The sequence below is a fragment of the Peromyscus maniculatus genome, chromosome 11, assembly GCF_049852395.1.
Source record: "Peromyscus maniculatus bairdii isolate BWxNUB_F1_BW_parent chromosome 11, HU_Pman_BW_mat_3.1, whole genome shotgun sequence".
NCBI lineage: Eukaryota > Metazoa > Chordata > Mammalia > Rodentia > Cricetidae > Peromyscus > Peromyscus maniculatus.
The window spans coordinates 82,923,695-82,932,797 of record NC_134862.1 but is presented as its reverse complement, the minus strand read 5'-3'; the positions used below and the strand labels follow the sequence as shown (position 1 = coordinate 82,932,797).

General features: G+C 35.6%; 1 non-coding gene across 1 annotated transcript; it reads left to right on the top strand.

Moving 5' to 3' along the window:
- The first annotated feature begins 760 nt into the window (after positions 1-760).
- Positions 761-8,622, top strand: LOC102923127 (uncharacterized). Its single transcript, XR_013043412.1, has 3 exons — positions 761-1,324; positions 6,109-6,300; positions 8,459-8,622. It is a non-coding gene; the product is annotated as an uncharacterized LOC102923127 (transcript).
- Positions 8,623-9,103: the final 481 nt, after the last annotated feature.

Below are 9,103 nucleotides of genomic sequence, written 5' to 3'. Positions count from 1 at the left end.
TCATTAATATTTTTTCTGCTAACAAATATTATTTAATACTTAAGTACAAGTCTGCATATTTATGATATGAAGAAGCTTCTCTTTATAAAGTCACTAAATTTAAAAAGTATTAGATATACAGGTACACAACTCTGACCCCAGCATTTAACATAATGAAGCTCTGAAACTGCATTTTACATTACACAAGTTTATATCAGATTTCCTTTCATTGCTTTCTATGATTTGAGAGTATTATACATAAAACATTACTAGTCAGTGTGATAACAATTTGGATTTTTCAGAGAATGGGAATGAGAAAAGCTTAGCTGATGAACATGGGTTCAAAGACAGGAAGCGTTTTCTCATTTTAGAGGGGACAAGTAAAAAAAAAAACATCAAGTAGTGGAGACTGTGTCTAAGGCTGTGCCTTTAGTGGTGTGCCCCCACAGTAAACTAATAGAATAAACATAGTTATGAATGCAATGGAGAGAAAATGGCAGGAAAACTAGATGGTTCCAAGTCCTCTGTGTTGGTTTATTGGGCTCTTTTGTTGATGCATTTGTTGTGATGAAAATTATACCCATTCTAGTAAAAGGAAAATCCCCACTGAGAAAAAGGAAGTAAGAAGCAGGCTCTGATACACCCACATCAACTACCAGCAACACAGTAGCATCTGATGGAGGGGAGACATCCACAGCTCAGGTGAGTTTGAGGAACAGCAGCAGGCTGGCCATCCACAGAGGGGTCAGCAGTGGCTCTTCCCTACTCTGTCCATCAAGGACTCATTGCTTTATTAGTTTATCGTCAAGCTTTACTGAAACTCATGGTAAGTGGCCATGCAGCACTCTCCTACCAGAGAATTGTGAACTTTAAAATTGGGTAGAACAATGGTGTTCATGTTTACACAAACCAACTTTTCAAATTCAAATTCAACTATGTCCTACCAGAGAGGTAATGTCAGAAAAATTATGTATATAACACTTTCCTTTCTCTTTGTTTAATGAAACAACTTATGCACACATTTTATGACTATTTATGATCATATCTTAGGCCTGGGAAAAGGTGAGTGTTATTTCTTCAAGTTTCCAACATATTCAGACATAATAAATCCACTACCTAATAATGAAGATACATTCTGTTCACTTGGTACTGAGACTCATTAACAGGCCAATGGATATACTTTCAGAAAAGAAAAAGTATTAATAGAGAAAAGACTGGAGTGAAAAAGACCAAGCAGTCTGAGGGGCCAGATCACTCTCCCTGTCCTGAGGAAGCCACAGCCAGATGCCAGTCCCCAGAGCTGCAGACCTCATCTTTGGCTTCATTCAACACTTCTTTGGCTAAGGTACAGGTTTTCTGTCTCACTTTTATTTCTTCAATTCAAACATCAGAATCGGATCTTGACGTTCTGACCATATCATGCACTTGCCACTGATATTTAATTAATTAGGAAAAACACAGAGACTAGATATGTTAGAAGTCAATCTCCATACAAAGGCAGAAACATATAAAGACAGGTGATACAAATATAGAATTTGCTGTACCGTAACCTTTTGTTGCTATGAAGACACTGAATGAATTTGGCATTTCTTTTGACAATGAGGAGTTTCCTGGCTTGTGTTGATCCCACGTAGGAAGGGAGAGGTGATGAGTCCAGCATATGCAAGTGTCATAGCAATGAGTACTGTTTCCATAAGTTAGAACCTCTATCAGTCACTGCTAAAGGAGCTAAGAGCCTAAGACTAGGTAGCCATGGGCCTGGGAGAAACCTACTACTATTATTCTGCTGAAGGAACATAGCAATAGCATATGACATACTGTTATATCCATAGAGCAGTGCCTCATTCACCTCTCATCACAGAAGCTTCTTCTTGTCATAGTTGGGAATTAACACAGAGAACCACAACAGGCCATTGTGCAGACAGTGAGAGATTTACAGTATCCATTCCTCAATGGGTTTTCTTCATCAACTCCCTCTTCTCACGGCTCAGGGATTTATGTGGAAGGAGAGGATGAAAGATTGTTAGAGCCAGAGATGGTACATGACTTCAAGGAAACAGTGTCTTTCAAACAGGACTGATGCACATATGAACTCATACACTGGAGGCAAACATTTAAATAGCACAGGTTCAAGCCACCTGGGGTCCCAGAACTGAGAGGAGGAAGTGGACATACAGTCCTACTCCTAACCAAGAAGCTATTTTCAGTTGATACTCACTAGCAAAGGGCTTCTCCAAAGGAGACTATCTACCACATTCGAGAATAGTGCCCATGGCTGGGAATAGTTGGCCAATATAAAAAGAGCTCCATGAGATTTTTTTTTGAGGGGGGCGAGGTATTTTGTTCTACTTGGAATTTTTTTCTGATTTTACTTTTTATGTTTTTATTTTATTTTTTGAGAATGAGAGGAAGAACATGAAGTTAAATGGGAAGAGGAGAAGATCTGGGAGAGTTGGGGGAGATGAATTATAATCAATACCTAATGTATAAAAATTAAATAAAAATAATAGAAAAATAAAAATTCTTGGAGAGAAGAAAAATGTAATGAGGGAAATTAAAAAGAAATGGAAATATAGGAAAATATGATGTTCACCAGAAACTGGGAGTGGAAAGAAGTGAGCTACAATCTATTATGCCATGTATAAGTTTTTCAGGTCAGGATACTTTCATTTGGTCTTGTCAAATATTCCTTCAGTATCAAGTATCAATCAATATTAATGTAATAACACATGAAAAATAGGATGATTGATGCCTCTTAGTTTTTCTGAGTTCTCATTGAAGGAAACAAATGATTTGTCACAAAGGGAAGACTACAACATTATCAGCATCCAATCTCTGGTCTCTCCCTTTCCTCTCTCTATCCCTCCTTCTTCACCTCTACCCCTTTTTTTTCTCACTCGAGGAAATATAATCAGACAATTAAGCAATAACAGAAGAAAGTTTATTCACCTCAAACCTTACCATTCAGATAATTTAAAGGGTTTGCTTTGTACTTCTCAGATACTTTTATAATTATGTGGAAAATTTTTCTAGTGTAACATCTCAAAATAGTTATTTATTATTTGCTTTTCAAATTTAACATATCAGGGCTATCTTTCCAAGTTTCTAAGTTAAAATTCATAACATATTCAATGGTTACATCAGTGTTTCTGTTCCTTTTTTAAGTAATTCATTTTAGATTGCTTATCTACTACTACAAACTCTGTACCACTTTCAGTGATTATCTTTGAAATGTGTGCATTAAGGATCATTTGGTGGCCTTCTAAAAACCCACTAATTTATTTTATGCATATCCTATAACTTTATTGATAATTTAAATCTAGTCATTGCTACTTGTTTACTTATATACCCATGACTAACACTAATTATATTCCTTTTTTATTTTCATTTTATACTAATTGGTTACACTGATAACAAAACAGATCCAAATTAAATCTAATCAGTCATAGGTGATAATTGTTTGTTACATGATAGCTTGGATTATTTTCATTCCCTTGGGCCTGTGAAACAATAACACTATCTCCTATTCTTCTATGAAGTTTATAGATTTTCATTGTTTTGCATACTCTGTCTTATAGTAAGGCAATCTTCTCTTCAGTGAAATACTCTGTTAAAACCCACTGAACTCAGAACACTATGCAGAAAGCAGATTAGATGCCTGATAATATTTCTCTGGATTTGCAAATTTTTGCCCTTCAGGAAAACTCTCTATCCATGTATAAGGACATAGGTCCAACCAAAGTACCACTTGTGAGCCTATTTAAAAGTGATGACTGTGGGCCAGCTCATGTAGTTTTTGATCATTTAATTATAGCAGATTGGTTTCTCCTTAAAAGATATATTATAATTTGTTCCCTCAGAATAACCCCAGGTAGTTCTGTATTAACTAAAGTCCTATGTCATCTTTATGGTTTGTATTTAACATTCTGTATTTTTAACAGTATTTAAATTTCCCCTTTTATATTCTTTGGTCATAGAGCAAAGGATATATTAGAATTCATTATAATTTCACTTAAGTACATCATAAAATTGATCTCAAATCTTGTGCTGTGTTCATGCTGAATATCTTGCTTAGAAATATTCCTCTGATTTTCAGTGAGTGTTCAAACTTTGGTTGCTGAAGCCCATTGCTTCCATTCATTAGCCTTTTGGTTAATGAAATAATTCCTCTTTAGTTTATCCACACTTCTACAAATACATCAAAATTGTTAGGACTTATGTGGAGATTGTGATTTATCTTATGTAAAGGTTAATTTGTATTTACTGATAAACTTATATATTTATTCCTGTGTTTGTTCAACCAAAAAAACACAGACCCAAATTCAGAGTATTGCCAGAGGTGCTGTTCTCCAAAAGGATGCCGTGACAGTGATGGTGCTCAATGCAATAGACCCATTTGTATACACGCCATCAGAACACGGAGTAAAAGAAATGTTTCATGCTACAGTTACATGCTACAGTGGCTACTGTGAATGAGTATTTCCATGTGAAAGTTTTCAACATCAACCTGAAAGAGAAGTTCACAAAAAAGAATGTCATAATAATCTCCAATTACTTCAAGTTCAAAGGAATCCTAGAGATAAATGAGGCTTCCTCTGTGTTTGAAGCTGGTCCTGACCAGAAGATTGAAGTCTTCAACAGTCTTATCAGAAAAGCAAGTAAACCTCCCCAGATTTCTGATTTTCACAAGTATGGCCCTGGAGCAGTGATTTATGGGTTGTTTACATTACATAAGGTAATGCCTGAAAATTTGTTTTTGTCTTTTTCTCCACCAATACCTGAACTCAAATATGATAACTTTCCAATCGCTATAATAATATTGTAACGGAAGTCTTTAACATGGCTGGGGTTAACAGGTGAAATCACTCCATATACTAAGGAATAAGAGTGGGTGACATACTAACAACCTACTTCCTAAGATATCTCTTAAAGAGTTCCCTGAAAATGAATTACCAAGGTTCTTTATTTTACTAGTTACAAAATACCTACCCTCAGCCACAGTGAGCAGGAATGGTGTAGGACATAGTTCACTGCCATGCCAACTGTCTCAGTTATTTTAAAGTCCACTGCAACTATACAATACTCAATCTTTTCTTTCTATACACTTTGTTTCTATAGATGGACTGAATCAGGGTGATTATTGATTGTGACAGGTATTTGGAATCATACATGATTGGCTGGCATCCTTCTAAATAAAAAAACTACTCAATAGAATGAATCATCTATCTCTATAGATAGTAGGTTTAATCATTCAATGTTGACTCTTATCTTAATTAACTATTTCTGAAGACCATAGCAATTGAGAACTATTGTATGAAGTGACATTTGAGAGGCAAATGAACCTAGTTTTCTCATTTGCAGAAGAAAATATACACAGACTTCTCATTGATGCATCAATGGCCAAAATCAGGGTCTTAGGATTCAGTATTTAAAATTGACAAACTTGGGCAACTCAGCAATTTTTTTGTAAACTTGGCAACTTTAAGTCTGTTTAGTCCATCCTCTTTTAAAAAGACCCTGCAGTTAAAACCCATACTTTAAGGCACATTCTTTAGACTATGCTTATGAACACAATTGAAAAGTTGAAGAGCAACAGCTTGAGAGAAACTCAATACAATATGAACTGGGGACATTGACTTACTTGGACATGATAATGGAAAGAGGTAAGCAAATGGAAAGGGTCTAAATGAATAAATTACTGGAATCTTAATTGTTCTGTAGATTTTTAGCCTATTTAATGAATGAACATTGGGAGCAAATGGCCATTCATGCCTTTATAAGCAGAAGATATAAAGATGGTTGTCCAAAGTTCTGAGTCCTGAGATTAACCAGGGTGGTTTATGGAATCAAGATTGGTAGGGAATAGAATAGGGTGTAGTGAAAAACAGGAAGAACATTTATTGTCCTAACATTTTCAGGCACAAATCTTCTAGATAACAAAAGTAAATCACTGCAGTAATAAAAGAAAATTCTTTGGGAAGACTTCAGTAAAGATACCTATATGCCTATTTCTGAAACAGATTTCATATTTTCCTGTGATTTTTGTCACAAAATGTCTTTTTTTGATTTTATAACAATGTCTCTGAATGTGCTAACTTTCAGAAAATGAATGTTAATTTTATTTTGCAGAAAAAAGTGAACCCAAAGAACACAATCTATGAAATAAAGGATGATGATAAAAATAATATAGAAGTTCTAGGGAATGGAAAATGGTATAATATCAACTGTGAGGAAGGAGATAAATTTCGACTCTTCTGCTTTCAACTGAAAACAATTGACAAGCAACTGAAGTTGGTGTGTGGTGATCACAGTTTCATTAAGGTAAGAAGTAGACTGGGAATGGAGTTGTCAAAGTGGAAATTGATGCTTTCTTTAGGATTCTGAATATTGACTTTTCAGTGTATTACATAGATACTTCTATCTCTGGAGGAGAGAATGGAGATGATGCACTTATACTCCTTTCTATGGGGAATATTTTTAAAACATGGATATTGAAGAATTAATCCAAAGATTCTTATGTATATTCTAAATAACCAGAAGTATGAAGAAGTTAGAATGACATGGAAATACATTTGAATAGAGATCAAGAGCAAGGGTTGTTAATAAGTCAGATGTGATTTGAATGACAGTCACAACCATTAAGAGTTGGCTAATTCTGGCGAAATCTAAACTCTTAATCTGAATTTTAAGGGAAGAAATACCTATATATTTAGGAGTTATCAGAGTGTTTAGCACATCATAAAAAATGAGTGGGTATTACCTTCTTAACTGGGTGAAGACACTAGAGAGATAGAGATATCTAAGAAATAGAAATGACATGAACACTGAAGAGGAATCAACACTATTAAATCTAAACATATGCAAGATGACAACTCTGAGAAAAGTATACCAAATGGCTGTTTAAATGATCAGATAAATGTAGCATTGTCAGAAATAAGGAGATAAGGAACATTCATGGTGGATAAGGTAAATACAGAAAGGTTTATGAGGATGAATGCTTGATCACTTTGACACAGTAGTAAAAAGTATTTTGTCTTGAAAATTTGTGTTGCACAGAAACTTGACTTGGAGGCAGAAATATTAGTTAGACACAACTATGTGCTATTATACACTTTCATATTAAGTATTTGCATTAAATATTGAGGAACTTTGTAAGCTGCTTATGAAATCTTTGGCAGTTTGAATATCACCATAGACTTATGCCACTAAAACATGCAAAGGCTATGGAGCATGATTTTAAAAACTAGGCAGCTATTTTATCAAGACAAAACAGAAGCTATTTCATAATTGTACTAAGCAGGGAAAAGATAAATGGGGCTTTGAGTCCTGGAGATGACTAATGTTTAAGAAGAAAGACCTTCATTATTTTACAACCAGCATGGTAATGATGGTGAGAGAGAAAATGGGTTCAAAGCACATCCAAATGTGATTCAGTGATATCATTAAGAAACAGGATAAATGGTGCTGATACTAACACTGAGAACAAAGAACACCACCTAGGGGGTGGAAGGATGTTCAGATTGATGTTGATGTTGAACCCCCTTTAGTAAATTCACATTTATACTAATAGAGAACACCTGCCAAATACTTACTATGAGCTGGGACTTTAAGTAGCAAAAGAGAGATACTAATAATTTCCATTTTGTAGATGATCAGAAATAGTCACTGACAAAGATAGCAAGTGGTGGAACTGAATTCTACCTATGCTACCTGGCACTGAATGCAGATTCTTAGGCATGATGAGTATGTGGATCAGTGATGGCAGTTATGGATCACAGGACAGAAAATGGAAAGCCAGTGGTAAACACTACTACAAATTAAGACAAACAAACGGAGAGGTCAAGATAAAATGAAAGCTAGAGGAAACATAGATAGAGAAAATTTATAGAGGAATAGGATCAACATAGTTCATGCCAGACAAAAATGAGCAGGGGTCTATCTTGTAATAACTCTATTAAAGCCTTAGAGATGGTTTAAACAGAAGGTATACTCCAGATACCGTAGTCAAAATATAATTGCTGCTACATTCTAACACAGGGATATACACATTAGTTGTTCCATTTTCAAGAATACAAGAATCCGTGAGGTTCAACTATATCTGATAACCCAGAGCAGTAGTACTGAGGAAAATCAGAATTTCATGTAGTTTCGTTTTGTTTTTCTACTCTAAACCATGCTATAGACAGGATAAACCAATACTTTTTACTTTTTCTTTTTTGTTATAATTCTCTGGCCCCAAAGAAATTCATGTTGAGTGTGAAAAGTCATCTCATAAAGGACTACATAGTTGGAAAAAAGTGCCTCAAAATGAGACAATGTAATGGAGAAGATGAAGCAGAGAAGATCAACAGCCTTTGAGGGGGCAAAAGTCATTTAAGGCCCTTGAGGGCTATAGGCAAAGATGGATACTGAAGAAATATAAACAATGCTTTCGCTCAAATGCTAGAGTCTCATAGTATCTCTCACTGTCTCTTTCAAGGTCACCAAGGCTGGGAAAAAAAAGAACACCCACTGAGCATTCAAGCCCAAAAGATGAAGTAAAAAATGGCTACCCACAAGGTCAATCAAATACTTTTAACAGTGGCGCTTTTAAAGTAGAGACACAAAGCAACTGGGAATAAACAGCGGCTTTTGCAGCACATCCAAGCATTTAATAGTTTTGTTTTCTAATTTGTAATTATGTATTTTCACTTTCAAAATTTCTCTTTTTGTTTTTTGTTTTAAATATTTTATTTTAAAATTAATTTAATTTTATATATCAGCCACAAATTCCCCTGTCCTCCCTCCACCCATCCCCAAGTCTTCCCCCTGAATCCACCTCCCATTCCCACTTCCTCTAAGGCAAGGTTTCCTCTGGGGAGTCAGCTCAGCCTGGTAGATTCAGTTGATGCAGGTCCAGTCCCCTCCTCCCTACACCAAGGCTGAGCAAAGTGTCTCAGAATAGGCCCTAGGTTCCAAAAAGCCAGCTCATGCACCAAGGACAGGTCCTGGTCCCACTGCCTGGGGGCCTCCTAAATAGTTCAAGCTAATCAACTTATCCAGAAGACCTGGTCCATTTCCATTGGAGATCCTCAGCTATTGGTTCACAGTTCAACTAGTGTTTCCACTAGTTTGGCTATTTGTC